Source organism: Trichogramma pretiosum, unplaced genomic scaffold (assembly GCF_000599845.2).
Source record: "Trichogramma pretiosum strain Unisexual culture from Peru unplaced genomic scaffold, Tpre_2.0 scaffold5, whole genome shotgun sequence".
NCBI classification, from domain to species: domain Eukaryota; kingdom Metazoa; phylum Arthropoda; class Insecta; order Hymenoptera; family Trichogrammatidae; genus Trichogramma; species Trichogramma pretiosum.
This window is the reverse complement of record NW_019641672.1, coordinates 1,749,058-1,769,245: the sequence shown is the minus strand read 5'-3', so window position 1 is coordinate 1,769,245 and position 20,188 is coordinate 1,749,058. Positions and strand designations below refer to the sequence as shown.

The 20,188-nt window shown below is 40.7% G+C and overlaps 1 protein-coding gene across 4 annotated transcripts in view; it reads left to right on the top strand.

The window, feature by feature from the left end:
• Positions 1–2,524: 2,524 nt before the first annotated feature.
• LOC106650550 (stAR-related lipid transfer protein 13) overlaps positions 2,525–20,188 on the top strand; it is a 191,740-nt gene continuing 174,076 nt past the window's right edge. For 3 of the 4 annotated variants that reach the window (XM_014368622.2, XM_014368621.2, XM_014368619.2), the window contains exon 1: positions 2,525–3,689. The gene's annotated coding sequence lies outside the window, so the exon portion shown is untranslated. The remainder of the gene's footprint in view (positions 3,690–20,188) is intronic. The other variant, XM_014368620.2, reaches the window with a different exon arrangement.

Below are 20,188 nucleotides of genomic sequence, written 5' to 3'. Positions count from 1 at the left end.
CAGTAGTCAAATTTCTCTCTGTGGGACTGTTGGCTGCGCGAGGAAACGAACGAGAAATACCTTGAGCTCGCGATGAATCACGTTCGACTCTGTGTTTCTGCTCACGTCCGAGGTTTCGCGCGTCTTTTTTCCGATTTTCTTCTCTGGAGGCTCGCATGAACGGGCACGTGTACCGATCGGACGCGATTGTCCCGATGTACCGAAATAACGCTAATTTCCATTTCAGCCGTAGATCGACCAAATGCGCGTGCCACCGATCCCATATAATATGCATAAAAGTAGGATTATATTCCAAAACACACATAGAGGCCGAAACATATCGAATGTATAATAAATATAAACGGCGCTCGGATTCATTTGCATGATTGGACGTGCGCGCAGATTTCGGGACCTACAGGCGCGGAGGAATTTTTAGCAGGCCGATCTTGATAATAGGCCCGAAAGGACGGCCGAAACACGGAAGATTAGAGGCGAATACCCGAAGCGAGAGCTGCGGAGGAAAAAAAATACATCGCGAGCATTAGATCGGTAATAGAGCGAAGAAATTAAAGTCGGAGCACGATGGAGACGTTGTTCAAAGGCTTTAGGAATTGGCTAACAGCGCTATAATATCGGCCCGGCAATATGTCAGTACTATTGAGCAAGTTTCTAGCTGCGGTTATTTATCACTTTCTACTCCATTAGCCGGCCTGTAAAAACAAGAGAATACTCTCAAAACAATAAGTCAAAGGCGATACGTGTTGCTTATTTTTCGTTCGACGAATTTCGATGTGCCTCTCTGAAGAAAATCTCGCAGATACCCTCGCACAGGACGACGATACACGCGAGATGTTATACGGTATATATTAGGATATATATATCACGCGTCGGTTCCACTTGTGCGAGCTTGACAATGAGGGACCGACACCGTGTGTGACCGAGACCGGCTATATACTCGTGTGCGCGTGTATGTACGTGTGTGTGTGCAGCTCGAGCGAATTTGAAACGAGCGACAAAGAAGGCGGAGGAAAAAAGGCACGCGTAGACATTTACTCGGTGTTTAGAGGCTGTGCGCCGTGTGCAAGTAGAGATGCTCGCAGATTAGTCCCGAAGGAGAGGCGCGCAAGAACAAGGCGCAAAAGGATATTGTATGCACCGAGTTTCACGTATCATCCCGTGTAATGAATTATAAACTACGCACGCACGAGCTGACCAAGAGAGAGAGAGAGAGAGAGAGAGAGAGAGAAAGGCGGAATTTCAGGATGAGAAATAAAATGCACGAGAAACGAAAAAGCAAAGGAAGTCATCCACGCGCCTAATGCGAAATTCCAACGAAAGCGTCCATATATTTATTCGTTATAAATAAACGACGGTTATTTGTTGCATTCGATGCTCGTTTGGCCGTACTTTGCGTGTTTTATTGTGGCACTCGTTTGCGCGCCGAATAATGAAGCTTATAAACTTTCTCCGCTTTTTTTCACTGTGCGCGCGCGCGTGTGTTTTATTTTATTTTTGTAAAACAAAGCGTATAAAGAGAGATACGTTAATCGTAGCGAGAGATACTTTATTTTGGGCAAAAATGTGAAAATTTGTTAAAGCCTTATCGTTGCGGCGCATACCTCGAGGACGACCGTGGCGACCGTTAACGACCATGCCAGGGGAGAATTATTGGAGCAGGCTTGCGCCGAAAAAGCTTATTAATTGAATTTCGCCGAGAAAGAGACTCTACGCTCGATAAACCGAAAATTGCAACGTCTCGTATGAATTGATATCGTTCGAAACTTGATATTTTCACGGGGCAACGAATATATCGATACGATCGAAATTTTTAATTCATCCATCCATCATTCGTCGCATTTGAATAAGGCAGTAAGAACGTCCCCCGCAAACACACTGCAGAAGTCAGAGGCGCACGAATCGCGCCAATGACCGTTGGCAATCGAATGGCTTTTCACGGAATGCGAGCGTTTAGCGCGGCAATCAGTCCTCCTGGCGACGCCATTAACCGCTAGTGTGGCGGGTATATTTTCTCCGGCGTAATTTGTCATTTTGTCCCAAAAACGCAAAAGATATATACACATAATTACGAGGATAAAAAGGCACACGCACATACACACGCCGAGGGACTCGTGCGCGCATTTATGCGCATATCGGTTTGCAGCAGCAGCAGATCCTACCAGCAGCAGGCGGAATATAAAAAATGATCGGCCAAGTGCTGAAGATGATACTGCGTCACGCACGTATCCATCATCATATTTTGCAGACAGATATATACAGAGAGAAAGAGAGAGAGAGAGACACACACAGACACAAGCACAAAGTCTTATATATATACACACGAGTGTAATATACGCACGGGCAAAAGGTGGCAGTGGCGGGCAACGGCGCGCAGCGAACGAGCTCGTGGTGGCCGTGCAGCAGCATGTAAGCGCACAGCTGTACACACATATATACACAGATCGCCCCACTCCGCGCGAAAACCGGCGACTTTGCGCTGCTTCTGCGAGTGAGTAAGCAACAGTTTAGTACCGACTCGGCCGCCGAGTGGAGCGTTTCTTTTTACGTATATGCGTAATCTTCGTCTGTTTTTTTGTGAGTGTGTTTATCTATGTGTGTGTGTGTCAATGTGTGTGTGTAAGCACATGTTCGTTGCGTAATCTGCCGTGAAAACGTTTGAAATTCCAAGTTGGAGTCGTTGGAATTGAAAAATTCGTTTTTCCGTTAAACGAACGAGTGCACGATAAGGGCGGGATTGCGAAGAGATACCGGTGGTGAGTGTGGTTTGTTGTGCTGTGCGTGTGTAAAAACAGTGTGTGTGTGCGCGAATATCGACGAATCGATGAAAAATCCATCCGTTTAATATAATAGCAAATTGTGATTTACTACTTCCAATTCCGGAGTAGCTGTGCGCGAGGAATAACAATTGCCAAGCGAACCCAGCACTTCCGGACACACAAACGACGACGACGACGTCTCTCACTGTGCATCCGAGTTTCTTCCACATCATAACGAATACAGAATTCGAATGTTTGTTTGAATATTCTCGGTCTGTCGGTGCGTTCCGAACGTTAAACGCTCGACGACTCCGACTTTTGCACGTACACGTCTATTTAGCTTGCCGCCAGCTGATAAGCTGCTCGTTTATTGCGGAGAAATTCAAATGCACCGACGCAAGTCGGTGTCGCGAATGAGTGAATATTAGTGCCACAGCGAATAAAAATATATACGCGTAGCCAGGCACAGAGCCGCGAGCCGTTTGCGTAACAGTGCGTTATTTCGATGCAGAAAAGTGAGCGAAATTGCGACGAGTTGATTTTCCGAGCAGCAGTGTCGTGTTGAATCGAAAAATAAATAAATAAAAAAGAGGAGTCGAATCGTTGCTCCGTTTCGCGGAGGTGCTCTTCTCTGCAGTATTTCGTGATATACAGTGGGTGTATTGTACACATAATACAAGCCGCGCGCGCACGAAGCCGGCGAGTGTTTCGCGCGACAGCGCACGTGGATATATACATCTATACTTGGAATACGTAAGTCGGCGCGTGCAGACTGTGTGTGTGAGTGTGTGTCGGTATATGTGAGTACACACAAATGAGCATATGGCATCGAGCAAACAAGCCGCAACCGAAGGAATGAATTTTGTGCCGATGCAGCAGCAACATTAGCAGCGCGGCGCATCGACAACAAACCCGCAACGACTCATTGTGAACGAGGTAAGATACGTTCGGTTTTCACCGCGCGAGCAGTTGCAATATTTTTTTTCTCGACTTTATTTTCGATCGGTCAAGAATCATTGGACAGTCCATTTTTTCGAGGAAATAATTAGAGCGTGCATTTTTACAACATGCCGGTATATAAGAGAAAGAGAGAGAGAGCGAAACTCGGGTTATGCACGGTCGCTACTATATAAATGCGTTGCCGTTATAAGGCACGTATGTATACGCGTGCATGTGTGTACGCTCATGCCGGCAACATTAAAACATTATGACTTTCTGCCTCCGTGCATGCATATACATACACGTATACATAAGTATGTATATAAGCACGAGTCTAGAGCATAGAACAGGCAGTCGTTGGCTAAATCACAATGATTTGGCGTCGATGCAACTGCTGCGCGCGTAGACGACGACGACGACGACGACGACGACGATTTAGACATTCGCTGCACTCTATATACTCGACCGAAAGCCAAGCTTGTTTTCATTCGAGCATACGTCGAGAGCTGCCCGTAACCGCTACACAATATCTAGCCGACGTTTGGCCGCTCGTATAATATATATTATAAAATGCACCATCGAGACTTGTTCGCGCTTTTGTAAATTACTGCGCGTGCTTCGCGGCGTTGACTTTCTAAATGATGACAAAAAACAACATTGCTAATAATACTTGAAAATTAAAGTTTCCAGTCGTTTAACTGGACAATTTCGAGGCAATGAAACTTTTACTCTTGCGCAAGACTTTGGCAATTGCATTGCACCTATATTCGTGTAAATCATTATTAATGATTTCAAAATTAACGCGAGTCCAATGGGGCGTAGGTCACACTTGTTGAAATTATCAGCAACTTAGATGCGTTACCGACTCGTACCGATCTAAGCGAAAAAAGGAAACTTTTCCAAAATTCTACAACAGCTACAACTTTGGCTATCGCTATCTAAGGCTTACTTATCGACATCGCAGCAGATTTACGATAAATATCAAACGAGCTGAAAAATCGTTTAGCACCCGATTGAGCGTATTTTTCGAGAGAAATGAGAAAATTAATAAAAAAAGTAACAGGCGTATAGCAGCTCGGCGGAATAAGCGCGCACAAATATTTAAACACTGCAATACGCGCGTACTGTCAATATACAAGCGCGGCGCAAACGTTCTTATCTGCCTCTCGTATTCTAGTTATAAAGTCGCTATCTTCCAACGGCAGCAGCAACAACGACACATACACAAACGCCTGTACATACACACGTACGTATCGGTACATACTAGTGCGCCCGGTCAGCGGAGTATTTATACGAATAAGCCAACAGCTGCATCGATAGCATAATGAAATTGCAATTTTATTCCCTATCGATACAGCACACACACACACACATTTCTAATGGCATTATATTATTTCTTCGTAGAGATCGTGTATTAAGTTATCTAGCAATGTACCTTTGATTACGCCTTATTAACGTTAAAGATTTAATTTCCACTTATCGAGTTCAGGATACTTCGTTCTCGCTCCAGAGCCTAGTCGAGTTATTTATATCGTTGATATAATGGTCAAAGGATGACGACTGTGACCGAATACAATTAATCCGTGATCTAGCGTAATTTGCTTCGACGCGCGAATGGCAGCATTGAGGTCATTTTTTCCCGAGCGTACCGTGCAAGTTTTTCCAGTTTCTCGGATGCACTACTGCGTGCTATTTTTTTTTTTTTTTTATTTATCGATGATACCACCCGCGTCAAGGTTGTTCAAAAAAATTGTCGCATGCTCGCTGCGTTATTCAAGGAATGTTTTCAACTATTTCTCGAAAAACAATTGCTCGTCCGACTTAATTGTTTGATTATTTAAAATAAACACGCCTTCGATTCCGAGTAAAGCGTGAAAATTTTCTTTTCCAAGTTGAAAATTTTCAGAAACGATTTCGCGTAAAATGTGGCAAAATTATCGCTACCTGATCGTGAGCGATACATAAAAAGGCTTTCTCCGCGCGCACAGGCATGCACCAAGTAGGATAGGTATGCGTATGCGCGCCTTCTCTCGTCGGTGCCTTCCTCGAGACCGGCCAGTGGCAACGGCAACGGCAGCAACGCGCGTGATTGATACGTCGCATTTGAATTGAATGTTGTACACGGATGCATATACGTGTACGCGCGAGTGTACCTTTCGTATTTAACTTGGACATTTTTCGTGAAATCACGTTGATTGTCGTGTATTCCCGGGAACATTTCGCTCCGTATACTATAACGACGAGTTGAAAAAATTCGCTCGCGATCTCTCGATTTCCCGAATCGCGAGCGTGCCTTTAACGAATTGTAACGTCAGTGAGAAGAAAAGTAACCAACATACGAATTACGGTATTTGTACCGACTTTTTCTACTCTTCAGTTTTTTGCATTTTATAATATGAAGCGACGCGTGAGCAATTGTCTATCGGGGATTTACCGACTCGTCCGCGCCCGCGAGGCAAGATTTTTTCCTTGTTGTATAATGTGTAGACTCGCGACGGGGCCACATGAAGCCATTAAAATTTTATAAAGGAGAATCCATGAATTTAATTCAGAGACTCAGGGTTTCCACTCTACGAATCGTTAAATGACTTCATTCGCCTTGCAGTTGCTCGATTGGTGAATTATTACTACAAAATTGCAATTTTCGATTAATACTTCGACATTGAAAGTATATCGCTTGCCTTTTTACTCTGAAATAGCCTGAACATATGCATAATGTGTATTTCTGGACCACAATAAAAACTTCCAATAATATTTCTCTACCCATAATCCGAAAAAATATTGACGTGACATCTGTCTCTTCACCAAGTGTTGTATTTTTAATAAAACGAGCTTCACATATTATATATTTAGTCGCACACACACGAAAACGATTTTATGCTCGGTTAAATCTGGAAATCGTAATTGTTTTAACTTTTCATCTCAGTTTGTAATTTTTGATTCATCGAGTACAACAAAGATATCGTGGTTCGCATCTGCAACATTTGTTTACATACCATGTAGTGAATTTTTGCCCGTTAATGTGTTGCTCACCCGAAGAAATCTTTTATTGCCTTCAAGTGCTATTTCAAGATTCCTCTTTTTATTATTGAAGAGCAGCCAAGTCTCAAAGATTACAAATTTTCAGCGAGGCTCCTTTAATGCCTTTTTTTTATATGTATCAACAACATCGTACGAAAATTCACCACGACGAAGCTTGGCTCGATGCAAAGACAAAAAACGAACGATGTGCTAATATGAAAATAAAGCATAAACATATTGAATTTCATACTCGACAAAATTTCTCTTCATCTTTTGGCAATAATATTAAAATTAAGAAATCACTTATTTCATTTCCACTTCTTCAGATCTTCATTAAAAAGCGTAGACAAACTTCCTTGTAGTATTTGCGTTTTTGCAAAACTACGCTGAATTGGCCACTTCTGCACAGAGCCAAACTTTTGCGATGAGTTTTACACTTTTACCTTGATAATGTACACTTCTAGACAGAATAAATTGTACATTTCAATAACTCCTTGTATCTCTTGAATGACTTCGTTCGACTATCATATTTCGTAATTTTCAACATCCGAAGGTTTTTCTCACCGGCGATTCATATGCGTATAATACAGTCCGGATATGCTGTATACCATAATTGCACGCTGTCATTACACAAGCCTCATAGAAACGTACAAATAAATCAAAGTCTCGTTATGCACTGCTCTTTTTTTCATCCGATCATTTGGTGCGTTCAACTTTGAAAATTGTACGTTGTCACTTATTATACCACAGCTTGAAATGATAAACGTTTTGCATTCGTTCAGATTTCAGCATGCACGTACTATGCATGTGTGGACAATTGCTTAGATACGTACTTGAATAATGTACACGATTGCTTTTTTTGCCTCACAAGTCCTGAAGTTTCGCTTAGCTTCAAATGACATTACCTTGTACTCTGGCCGACCTCATTCTGGTAATTAAAAAGCGTTCAAATTTTCAACGTTACATACATTGGAGGCATTTGGTTAATAATTTTGTTACAAAACAGTTTGTCAACCCTAAATTTTCAAACGAGTCAGCACAACGGAGGCTGATGATTCATTTGAAAGTTTCCCTGCGTTATTACTGTGCCAACATGCTTTCTATCGTACATTACGGTATGTGCACGAGAAGGTCTCGTGCGTAAGATAATCTTATTGTACTATGGTAAATATACCCTGGTGCATGCAAAAATTTTACTCCAACAACCAGTCTTTGAATTTTTATTTCAAGCAATATTATTTCATCGAAGTAGACATTTTTTATTTACGCTAATTCGTCAACGCTCAAAACCACTAAGAAAATTCCCCGACGATAACATATTTTTGTAAGCAGCAATAATACTCTTTTATAGCTTCTTTCTCAAGGGAGCCGTGATTTGAATGCACGGGTATTCCATGCTGCAGTCGTCTATAAAAATACAAGCACATCTCGTAACGACGAATGAATCATAAAATTTGAGAACGTCAAAAGTATTTTACATGCTGCATACGACGCGAGCCTCATTGCTCATAATTATTTTTTCATATTTTTTTGCATGCACTCCTGGCAATCTTTTATTTATGTGCAATCCCAACATCTAATCTGTCATAAAAATACCTCTTCGATGCAAAAAAAAAAAAACATACAATAATAACCGCACACGATGACAAAGTAAAGGCAATTTCACGACTTCTCTGACGCAACCACACATACAAACGCATGGAAATGAGGATAATGTGACCAACTCAAAGAGTTTCTTATGACGATATATAAAGCGTATAAAGGCAGTCGTTCCGAAGCGTGAGAGATTTGAAAAAAATTGCTCGACATTGTGTACGACACGACGACGACGGCGAATCCGTCTGTATAAATGAAACCGTAAGCCTGTAGTACATAAAATATGACACAGAACGAGGTGTATGTTTGCATATCATATACAACGAGATAAAGCGCGCATTATAAATATATATCGTATGTATAGGTACGCATGCGTCGGTACTTAAAGATTCCATGCGCTGATACACGGATCGATAGATCACAATATTGTCTTTATAATAACACGCGCGCACGTACTTGTGTATAGACAGGAGTCTTGTCTCGCCGCGACTCTATTGTTTCTTATTTCAAACTTATCACTTGTGAATTTGCGTCGCTCATTTTTTTTTTCGAGTGAGCCTCGGAGCTTATTAGTCGCTCGTATTGTCACCCGAGACGGATCGATTGTGCTTATTTAAGGGAGTTCATAGAACGTCAAAAATATTCTTATGTTTTTATTGCGTGTAGAATATGCCTATACATAGCGAGATCAAGAGGGAGAGCGGGAAAGATCAAAATTTTGATGGTTCAGCGATTTTTTAATTGGCGTGGGCCTAAAAAAGTTGATTTGTTATTATTCTTTATGATGTGTATATTGCGTTTCTAAAGTAATATTCAAATAGAATAAATGGTAAAGAAACTTGATATTCAATCATAAGCAATGCACGCGCGTATTTCCTGTGACTAGCAGTTTCTGCTTAGAAATAAGCAAATGATATATGTCACTCAATGCGTTAGTATAAATATCCTCGGGTGATCGAGGCTCGATGTGGCCGCGAAAAAAACATCTTCTTTACATATTCATTCGCGTGCATCTTCATTCCTCACGCACACGAATTCGACGCGTGCACACCTTGCAAATGTATGAAAAGAATCGGTTTCAGATGCAGATTAGCCCAGAAATAGTCCTATTATAAGCTAAAATAACTTGGTATGCTAAAACACTCTTAAGGCTCAGAAAAATATCATGGAGTTCGAATGGATTAGAGAACGTAGATTAAAAAAACTTCTAGAGATGAGCAGAATAACGAGGGAATTTTCGAAAGTAACGTCCATCAAGATGTAGCATTCAAACTGATGGATTTCTGCATGAAGTGAGATTTTTACTTTCGGTCAATTATAAATTATTTAATTTCAAATTGTACATTGTACTATGTGTATACATTAAGCGAAGCAAAAAATATTTCTTTTATATCGCGGAAATTCAATCACAATAACTAGAAACCCATTGTACTAAAAGAAACAATGGATGTAGCAGAAATCTTTCCAGGGTTCATTTCTACTCCCAAAAGAATATAAAAAATGTAAATCAAACCACTTTAGAAATATATGTAACGTCAATAGTACTTTTTTAAAATTACATTACTCATTCAAGTCTATCATTATAAAAATTTCCTTCCTAAGATAATGATTTATAATAAAGTTTAAAGTATTTATGATGGACTAGTAACTTTTTGAAAAATAATTGCTGCATTAATTGTGTGTATCTGTAAGAAGATAATTTGAAAAATCTTAATACGTCCAGATTAAAATTGTTCACTTTTTCGAAGTCAACATCTCCAACTAACGGAACAACAAAGTTTCTACTTCAGTTTCAGTTGTATTTTACACGATATCAAGTACGTCAAAGTGCCGTTTTTCCGATCGTCGTTCCAATTGTTTTTGCCTTACTCATCGCTCGATGATGTTTCGCGACGAAAATCTTGAAATTTTAGTGGCACCGATCCGATAGTGTAATAGTAAAGTCTAGATCTTTGTTCAACGTGTATTCGAATTTTTAACCTTGAGTCGACCTTGAACTTATATTTATAAATCCAGCTTTAGAATCAAAATGTCTAAAAAAAGCACAAAATTTATATCCGCTTGCACGTGTTGAATTTTAATCGTTTCCATAAAAATCCGAAGAAAAAACTGTCCCATTTTCCGGTCTTTGTTACGTGCGGACTTTTTTTCTCTCTTGATGCTAAACACGTTTATGAATGGTCTTTTGACGGCAATCCAATACACGCAAACGTCCTATTGTGCGTTAGTTTGAAAAAAACCTCGCCTCCTCTGATTTTCCGTGGCCTCTGTCTTTCTCATTCTCTTTCTCTTTCACGAAACATAGTACACGCAGGCGAGGTGATACATGCACAAGAGACGACTTGTGCACGCGTGTGACTCTTATCTCGGCAGAGCCCTGTACGTGCGCGAGGCAATGTCCTGCGGTGTGTGCACGATTCGAATAACTATCACTCTTGCTCATATATATTTATGCCTATATCTCTTTTACCGCACGCGCTGAAATGTATAGAGATGAGTTTAGCTAAAAACACCGGAAGCTTATAATGAATCATCATTACGTCTCGGTATTGTGCGTATATAATATGCAGCACTGGCGTAATTGACTTTCTATGAAGTTATCGTTGAACGCGCTATAAGCTATCTGGCTTCAATTCCCTTGAAGCTTGATTGCTTTTTCCACGAGCTAAAAACGTCATTTTGAGATACTCCGCGTTTAGCCCAGTATAATCATTGTATTATTTTCATCACCTCAAGCATGACCAGTTGAGAAATTGGTTCAAATATAAAATTCAGTCTAGAGCCCCAAATAGACAACATTTTAAATTTATAATTCAGATACATGTGACGCCTATGTTGATTTGCATACTACAGAAAAAAGAAATTGTCCAATAAATAATCATTTGATGATTGTTTACACAGGCAGGAGCAAAGCGTCAATGTATCCACCCTTTATTACGCATACAATTTGAGTAATTCAAACGTCACGATACATGAATAACGACCAAAGCGATAACTCATGGTGTGCCAAGCGTGCGTTCAACTGTCATCTTCTTGTTTTTCGCGAATACATTCACGCGAGCGATATATAGAGAAGCCACTTGGAGCTGAAACGAAAAATAATCGCTCACCCACGCAGCATCTGCATAAGCGTTCTATTAAACGTGTTTGTCTATACCTATGAGCATCAAGCCAGTTATATTTTCGCTATTTATTTAAAGCAATTTTATTCAGAATCGCGTAAACTTTCGTGGATAGAACTTATTTCAAATAAATTATGTTGGTTAAATAATCCTTTCAAGCCTATGATTCCATTTCTGACCAAGAACTAGAACTTGAAAGTACAATAATAAAATTTAAATTTTATAAAAAAACTGAAAATCAATAAAAAAAAAGGTTAAAGATTCAAAACGTTCCAAAACATGAAAAGAAAACATTAAACTAAATAAAAGCCAATGAAGTTCCATCAGATATAAATATATCTGAAGTAAGAGAATCACAGCGATTGACAACTTCAATAAATCACTTACGATCCCTTTAATTTGTTAAAAAAATCAATTGTTCGTTCGCATTATTTAAAAATGAAAATATCAGTTGCTGAACTGATATTATGAAAGCTAAATTTTCAGAAGCTACTAATGATTAACAACGTGTTTTATTAGCAGTGTCAAACGATTACTTCACTGTTGTAGCGAATGAAACAACCGCTCTATTTTTGGCATTTTTATTTTTGGAATTCTGTTTTCATATGTTTAATATAAATAACGCGTAATAATAACAACAGCCTACAATCGTTCATAAAATTGCAGTAATTCGCGAAGGATAAATCATGTAAGAGAACCATTAAATGACATGATGCTGAATGCAAAAATGGAATGAAGAGTCGGAAAGGAGAGCGTATACGTGACCCGCATCGCAGCACGAAAAAAATGAGAAATTCAATCGCGAGTGATCGCGCCACATAAGACGACGACGACGTTCCGCACGCGGTCATTTCTAAAGGCAATCTCTAAAATAAACGTTGTAAAAAAGACGACAGGAAATGTCGATGTCGTAGGTGTCGGTGGCCTTATTGGCTGCTATATACCTATACATGATATATATACTCTCGCGAACACCACTCGTGCACGTAGACACACGTACACGCGCACACACATAGGGACAGAGACCTCAATGGAAGTGTGAGTTTGTGTATATAAACATGGTAGCGCGTGTGTGTGTACGCAAACAAGTCTTGTGCGCTCGACTGCTGCTATCAGTGTCTATGTGCTATATTCGATCAGCTATACTCGTCGTCGTCATCGCGGAAAGAAAACCTAATGCCAATTAGATGAATTCCTCAAAGAGAGCAAGAGACTCGCTATATTGGACGCACAGCTGACTCTCGGCGCGCAGTGTGAAAACTCGTGCGGTGCGTTCATGCGGTCCGGGAATACAGGTTTTATGGAAAATGAGTGTCTCTCTGGGAGTATGTAATGCGTATGCTTATAATATAGCGGTGTCGTCGTTTCTTAACTTTTGTGGTGGTGCGTCAAGCGCGCGATAAGGATCAGCGTCGTTTTCAGCTGCTGCCACGCACTCTATTGCATCGCGCTTGGATCAGAGCGAGAGTGTACAATGCAGCGCAGTAGCGGAGCCATCGGCTTCGAGTGGCCGTAATATTTCACGCCGGTACAAAAAAGCACTTATTGGATATTCTTTATTGGGTCAGCGAGTAAAGCTCGCTTTTCAAGTATGTGCTGACGATATTCCGCCGTGTCAGCTCGGAGGCGATTTACGAGCAAAAACTCGACGACAAATCCTAAACGAAGTCGCGTGCGGATTTCGCAACGAGCTTTTCTTTTCGTCGCAGCCAATTTCTAACGAACCGCGTCTAAATCCTTTCCTCGCTCGTCGACTGCCATTTTAATGATCCACCGCGTGTATACAATGTAAAATTCGTACAAGACGCGCGACTGTCATGCGACTGCTCCGACGTTATAATGCAGTTTTGCGAAATTTTTATATTGCGCAAGCGGCCTGGCTCATAATCGGTATACAGCGCGCGCTGCATGTACGCGTACATGTAGCACGTACATGTATACGCTCGAAAAACATGCATACTGCCGCTGCAGTCGCTGCTGCTCATTGCCCGATGATATCACGTTTTTTGCTCTCGTGTTTTCCTTTTGCATTTACACGTCGTAATAATAATCAGCGCAGCCGAGGCCTGAACTTTGTGCAGTTTGTTACGAAATGCAAGAGGCAAGAGAGCACGCGAGAGCTGATAGCCTCCGCCGTTTTAAATGCACTGATAAGTACCCGCTGCTAAAAGCTCGAGCTCTTTCTCAATTGGCTCGAGAAGTAGATGCGAAGACGCGACGATGATGAACCGAGCTCGTTTAAAATCCGTTGGCAGCTCGGTGCGGTGCGGGTCGAGAGAGTAAAAACGACGCTGTCATGCTTCTGTAGTAAAAGTGTTTCAGTTTATTCAGCACTATATAGTACATACGTGCACGAATGTACACAAGCGCACGCGTACCTACGTCAAATCGAGTGTGGTGCAATATATGATGTATCGTTGTTATAATGCCAAAGCCGAACGCGACGCATTGGACAAAACGAGTGTATTTTTTGTCGCTGCGCACGTTTACGTCTTAATACGTGACTGCGAGCAGTGATAAACGTTTCATTTTTCCTACCTAGTTGAAGGAGGAGATTTTAATTTCTGCGACTTCCATAAAAAGTGCATAGTTGCATTAATCGTTCGAGATTATTCATCTGCCGAGGCTACGCGTTTCGAATTAAAGTTACGAAATCAGAAAATAAATCACTCGAGCGCACGTACATGCGTTTTTAATTACAAACGGCATTGTTTCTAATCGCGATAAAAGAGTAGGAAAAACGACTTATCTCGTTTCTCACAGGAGGTAGGTCTCGTCAAAATCGATGATGCGTACGATTATAAACATTCCCGATGAATCATGAAAATAATACCTGTTCAAAGTCGCGCAACATTAACGCGTGACGATCGCGCTATTGCTCGCGCAAACTCCTTTTATTTTTCATCTCGTCGATCTGTGATACAGGTACATGTGCGCGCTCGGACTGTTTAATTTTCATAATTTGATGGCTCGATCAATCATCGTCGTGTGTTTCGCGTGCACTCATGCGTGCTTAGTCACGCTAAAACAAGGCATACGTATAGGCGCTGCTTGCGAACGAACGAACACACGCATAACGCACACTTCTTGGCGCGAAAAAATGTTCCTTCGATCTGAAGGAAGTAATGTTCAAGGAAGAAGTTGACGGATGCGTACAACTAAGCTAATCTGAAAATGCGAATTTTTTTATGACATTATTTGAAAAATATTACTACGTAGCACGGCGTCCAAACGAGAAGACGATGCAAGTTGGTAGTTTTTATATTATCGCTCGATATGCACACCGCAAACGATCGAGTACTCGCATACAGACACGCGCGCTCATATTATAACTGCGTCGAGAGCCGATACTGCACAACTCATAATGTAATATATACACTGGCGAATCGTAAGACGTATCGAAGATGGTAATAGCATATCGTATCGTGTGAGAAATATCGGTATAATGTAACACGTTCTCTACGGCTTATTCCGCGGATTCTATCCTCTCTGCGTATGCGCGCGTATTATATCTGTAATGGACGCGGAGTATAAATTATTTCAGACGCAAAGTTGCAGCTGCAGCCATTTTTTTCGCCGATCGCTCACACACTGAATCGTACGGGTATATCGTCTACCGCGCCAGCCGTAATCCGTATCCCGGCCTTTGTAACGAGGATTGCCTTACCTCTAATGCTTCTGTTTATCTTGTGCGTTATACGTGCGCCAAAAAAAGAGTACATAAAAAATGACGGCTCACGCCGGCGGCAACGCGTCGATGAAATATTTGCGTCCGATCGATCGGCCTCTCGCACAGCCGCCTGCTAAAAATCGTTCAAATATATATTATATAGAGCAGCATGCGTGTGTATGTGTATGTGTACTTGGCATAGCACGAGTGGCAAACCTGCTCGGCTTCGATCGGTTTCTTGCTTCTGCCCGCGAGTCTTATAATCTGTTTCCGTTATTCGGCACACGCGTAATGAATCGTTTCCTGCAAGCTGCCGCCACCGCCGCCGCCGCTGCTTGTGTATATAGATCATACTTCAATCGAACAGCTGTTTAAAATGAATTCTGCATTCATCGCGCACATTGTTCGGTACATTCTTTCAGGCTATAACGGCTTGGACACATAACTTCAGCCACTCTTCGATGCATTATTACTTGGCGAAATTAACTTTTAGCAAATGTGCACAACCATGTGTGTGGGTATAAAAGGTGCGCGCGTATTACAGAAAGGTATGCGTTGATGTGGTAACACATATCGAATCACCGCGCGCAAGTTGTATTAAGTCAAATTTGTCAAGTCCGCTTGATATAATGTCTCGTGCGGTGAGCGCGCGAGCCCGAGATCTTATCGCGCGCTCCGCTCGTTTCCCTAACTCGTTATGCGTATTTTTTATATGCGCGCGCTGCCTCCTTCGAATTCGGCGCGGAATTTTTTTTATCGATGAGCATACGCACCGCGAGCGTGGCGAACGCATAAAAAACCGAATATCAGCGAAGAAGAGAAGGCGCAACGGCAGTGTATTAAGAGACGTGAGATGCTTCTTGTATACACGCAGAAGAAAGCCCATACAGTAGGAGTATATATAAGATCTTTACCTTGCCCGAGGCAACAACTCGCGTTCCCGTATAGTATTGGTACGTATGAGTGTATGCATGCAGAGCTCACTCACGATTTCAGCTGCAGCGGCAGAAACTCCGACACGTCTACGCGAGGGTAACCTTGCAAGGCCTTTTCTCTTTCTCTTTCTTCGCGCAGGTATAATATGTGCCTATATAAATGTTCGTTTTACACGTGCTCGCTACGTTTAGCGAGTGTTAAGTGCTCCGCTGAACATTTAGGACCATATAGTGTATGCGTGCACCACCCAACGAAACGCAGCTCTGCTTATTTTTTCAGCCATCGCTTAGACTCTGGATCTTCCTCAAATAAGGTTCAACTCATTTGTCTTTTTTTCTCTCTCTTTCTCATATTTGGCCATGCATACTCATAAATGGGCAGGTCCTTTATTTAATTAAGATCGCCGATTCTTTGAATTGTTCTAGAATTTGATAGGAAGCATTATGACCATTCAAGGCTCTAAGGGGCACTGGCTTCTTGTAAGAGTTATTATAATTTCTTTTCTACTCATTCGGATTCAAGCAATGATCAAGAACGTTATTGTTTCATGAAATGAGAAATCAAAGTAGAAGGGTGGGGGAGATGTTATGCATGTCAGTCAAAATGAATAGTGAATGAAATTCTGTTTGCTAAAGTATTTTTCTAAATTATAGTATTCATATAAATTGAATTTCCTAGAAATTTACACGAAATGATTAATACCAAAATATTATTGTCAATTTAAATAAAAAACGATACTTACAATCTTGCGATATAATACTAAGTTTCAACTGACTCAGAAGTAGTTCTCTTGTATGGCGAGTTTACTGACTGACAGTGTTAATTGGGCTTCGATCTACCTTTAAAATTGCGCGAGACGTCCCGGCAATAGTCTCGTTTCTTTGATGGCGCTTTCATTACGGACTCTTCACGCGCTGCCCATTCACAATTTGACGGGATGATTACAAGGGTTTGTACCGATAACCAAGCTAAATAATGCAAACGCTGCCGTCACTATTTAGCAATTTTAAATTCCTGCATGAACAATTGCTTTTTTCTTTTGCATGAATCTATATTCGTCTCGAGTAGTTGCTGCTTTTCGAACAAAAGAATAAAAATATGCTCGATAACTAGCTCATGAAAGTTATAATAACTCAAAAAAGCCTCGTAATTTACATGTTTAGAAAAGAACATTATTATACTACTGTCAGAGCAGTATCGCCAAAACAATTATCTGATTAAAAATATAGAATTACTATATATTTTTTGATGAGAATTACTGATGTAAATTTGATATGCATAATTTCAAAATGATTTTCATGGATTTCATATTTAATGTCATGAAGCAAGTCGATGGTGTTACTTAATATAAAAAAAACATTAATTTTGACAAGCGAGTGATATTCGCTTGTAAAAGAGATTATGTCAAAAAGTCCAATATGGTAGAGCACAGGTAAACAGAGAAACATGGAAGCCGACGTCAAAAGCAAATATAAAATCAGGCTCATTTTTGCACGAATTCTTGTCTGCACTTGTGCGCTCGAGTTGCTGTACATGTACACATTATCTGCAGTCCTTTCGAATCCAAAAACGGTCGTAAAGCAAGAAAGTCTAATTACGCCTCATCACGACGGAGAATTTGTCATTTCACCGCGCCTCCAACACGGCAAAAGTGTCTGCTTTTAATTCCAATTAGCCCTCTGACTGTGACCCATAATAGTACTCGATTCATACGAAGCCATGTAATGCACGTGTAAACCGGTTATACAAAACCACCGGGAATTTCATACATATATATTGAAAAACATCTCTTTCTTTTCATATATAATACCTCTTCGCCTTCATTCTCATGGCGACTTTGCTCGTTTTCACTTTCAGCTTATTAATATCTTTGCCAGCCGAGTGCGTTTGTATTTACGCTCAACTTATTTTCCCTGTCTCTAAATATTTTTCAAATTACTGTTGTCTTGGCTTATCTCAAGATTGTTATATATTTTCAACTCGACAACTCCGAACCTTTATCGTTACTGAATAAAATTTTTGCACTTTCTTAGGAATCAGTCGTATCGTATATCCTTTGGGTTTTCGACAATTGCACAAAAATAACAAGCTGCACGGCAAAAGTAAAATTGATCATGCGTCATTATTTCTCGTTTAAAATTCCTTGAAAAACAAAACGACTGCGTGCAGCTACGTCATTTTTTAAACCGTTTATGCATTAAAGATCGGTAAAATTTTCCACGTTCATTTCGATACACAATTATAAAGTCTCTCTGAATAATAAATTAAGAGGAAATGATAACAATATAAGTAGACTGTAAATAATGAGGCGCAGGAGCCCTAGCAGTAGCACAATCCAATCGTTATAAGTGTTATTAAAGAGCAAGATTATTGGAATTGTTAGTAGTTGCAGAAAAAATGTAGTAATTACTCACTCCTCTCCTAAAATTGATGAATTTTCTATATAGTAAATTTCGGTTCGATTCATTTGAAAACCTGAATGATGTTTTACGAATAGATTACGTAATAGATAACGCATATTACACGATGGCTATAGTACAATGGTAAACAATTTGCTGACTATTTGCAGAACAATACTTTCTGTCTTTAATATATATTGGTTGTGAGTCAAAATAAAATGTTACGAATTTTGAATATTTGAAAAATACTGCATAGTTACTGCTAACGATTATGAATCTTCATTCAAGCGGCGTAAATCCAGCAGCTGCAGTAATTTAAATCTCTCTCTCACGTGCTCTGAAAAAGTCATAAAAAAGTGCACTTATATATATGAAAACAGCAGCTGTATTCATACGCGTGCACTATTGGGATAGATGCACGCGCGAGCACACACACGGCCAGCAACAGAACGCGAGAATATCTTTGCCCGCACGCGTAACCATATTGCAATATTTATACGCGTACACGCCTCCTCCTCTTTTGCTTTCTGCGTTGCAGCTGGTTCCGTTATACGACTTTGCGCAGGCGTACACGTACACCGAGTGTAAAAGTATAAATTCGCGCGCAAGTCGCAGAATATTAGGTACATAGTTTTTATTGTTGTTTTTGCGATAGGTCGTTGACCATTTGTCTAAATTTTATGCATACTAATGTTGAAAAGCAACTGCGCGTGCTCGTGAGCTGTACGCGCGGTGAACATCGACACGCTCCTTGACTGGGTGACGAGTTTTGAATTTTGACTCTACTTTATAATATTTGATCATGGCATAACAATAACGGCTTCGTCGACCCGCGTCGGCACGGTATAAGACGAGCCCATGTACAAGCGCATTTTACGAGTGTGGGAAAGAAACGTCTATATACATATATGCGTTCGCTCGCGTGCGATATGCGCGTGTGCGCGAGTGTACGTATGATATGCGGCAGGAAGTGTGTATTATACGAACTTACGACTGGCTCGGGCCAGCGGGAATTGTTATTGATATATTATTCGTGTATATAATGTGTACATAGACGAGCTGAGCCGCGCACGCGGTGTGAGACGCCCGTGAATCATCGATGAGTGTGCGCAATTGTGGTTTGCTGTTATATAGTTTGCATGCGACGATCGCTGCGCTCGAAATCACCGACGAATCGCGAATGCAGCCGCTCGACGCGATAATTTATCTATTGTCCGTCGTTTTTTTTTACTCAAAATATCTTCGAGAGTTCGCTGCGTACCGTGTGCACGAAAAAATTACGCTCGTTACGATAGCAAGAGGTCAATTTATGAGAAACGAATTGTTATTTTCGACGATGATTTTTTTTCGTGCATAATATATTCGAATTTTAGATTATGCATGCTAAAGGTACGCATAAACGCAGCGCCATTGTATGACGTGAGCGCAACAAAAAAGTGCATACGAAAGGCCACAAAGTAATTAAGAAACTAACCTTGAGTAAGGTTTATCGAAGAAGTCTCCGAAATGTATACTCAACGCAACTAACAACTGGTCCGTGCAGAGTATATAACTCGTAAAAAATGAAATAACAACAAAGTGCATTACGAAGACGACAATTTAAAGATGGAAAAAAAAAGTGAAACAGCATTTTAATAAATAGGCTTTGTTATAATAGAGACGCACAAACAAGTTGCCTTGACCTCTTTCCAAGGTGTACACTCGCGTGTATGTATTATATATAAAGCGAGAAATTCAGGCGTTGATAATGTA